This window comes from Poecilia latipinna, unplaced genomic scaffold (genome assembly GCF_001443285.1).
Source record: "Poecilia latipinna isolate Pla-1442-1.1 unplaced genomic scaffold, P_latipinna-1.0 Scaffold481, whole genome shotgun sequence".
Classification (NCBI taxonomy): domain Eukaryota; kingdom Metazoa; phylum Chordata; class Actinopteri; order Cyprinodontiformes; family Poeciliidae; genus Poecilia; species Poecilia latipinna.
Window position 1 is genome coordinate 137,133 of NW_015113097.1, and position 1,606 is coordinate 138,738.

The window sequence follows — 1,606 nt, forward strand, 5'->3', positions numbered from 1 at the left end:
TCAATACTAACCACATCTGTGTTGCCAAAAATGGATCCCTTTTTATCCCTGTTTACATTCGTTGTGAAGGTGACTCCAAACAGCTGGTTAATGTCCACTGGACTGATCCCTGGCACACAAACTTCATGCTCCACTGAATCAAGTTCCCAGTGTTGGAACTTGCTGCCATCTGCTGGTGAAAAACATAAATGCATGCTTTTATTTGTTTTATTTTATTTTATTTTTTTTGAAATACACATCTTGGGGTTACTCTCCCTTTTGCGCCACAATGGTAAATATATATATATATATCTCCCACTGTGAAATATGGCACTCATTCAAGTGGCTGAAACATCAACAGGTGTCGCTGATTATAATTATAATTGTTAATCATAACTATGCTTGGTGTAATCGCAGGGGCGCAACTGCATGCTTTCTGAGGTGTATGCGGACATGTCAATACAGAAATTAAATTCAAACCATCATGGTATTTAGGGTTTTTTTTTTTTTTTTGCCTCCCTAATGTTTAACTTAAAAAAGAATGAAAGAAAAAGTAGGCCAATATTTTATCATTTAATATATAAGTGAGCCAAAGAGCCACTTCCACGAGCCTCTAGAACCACCTATGGGCTGAAGGTCTGAGGCATTTTGTTAGCATGTTTTCCTTTATTCTTATAGCTTGATATGAAGTAATGTTATCCAAACTGGATACTGCAATACTACCATTCAATTTGACAACCTGGAGCTAACAGAGTGCAGGCCAGTGTCACAGCCAGCAGAAGAGAAACTTACAGTAGACTTCTAAATCAAATGGCCGGCCTTAACCCTGACAAATGGGACAATGACAAACTACGACATGGAGAAGATGAGGTAACGGCTTTGTGCCATCTCCTACGTCTGAATGAACACGAGGTCCACCTTGGATTCATTGAGTACAAGGCAAGTGGAGGACAAAGCATTCCAAACAAGATGAAGAAATTGCTTGTGGCGGTGGATACATTGTCAGCAAGTAATGCAGACTGTGAGCGTGGGTTCAGTACCATGAATAATATTATCACTGAGGACAGGAGCAAACTGACAACCAAGAATGCTGCAGACCTCCTCAGTTGGACCACCATGCATGCAATGAGACCCAAAGCCTTATGTGAAGACCTGGCTGGGCAAAGGAAGATAAGCAGCTCACGCAACAACTGGCATGGCATGCCAACGCTCTGAAGAAGACAACTACTTTAGGCCTCTGTGGAAAATCTTTTAGGTGTTATGTTTTGATGAGGGGTAGATACACTTTTGGGTTTTGCTCATGGCCATCTGTTTGTATCAATTTATGTTATACTGTTGTTCCAGGTATCAAATTTCAATGTTTTTGCTTTTTGCTGCTCTAGCACTGTTAAAACAAGCACTTGTTTAAATATTTAAGTTTTATGTGTATACTGTAATGATTAATTATTTAGATAATAATTAATCTATTATTATCTAAAATTATTGTTAGGTTCATTAGTGCTGTTGTACTGTTACTGTTCCTTTAAGTTAGGAGACATTTTCTGGTTACACAAATAATGTTGAGGTTCTTCTGAGAGGGAGGGGGTTGTTGATTAAGGACTAAAAGTGTTGACTTTATTATATTATG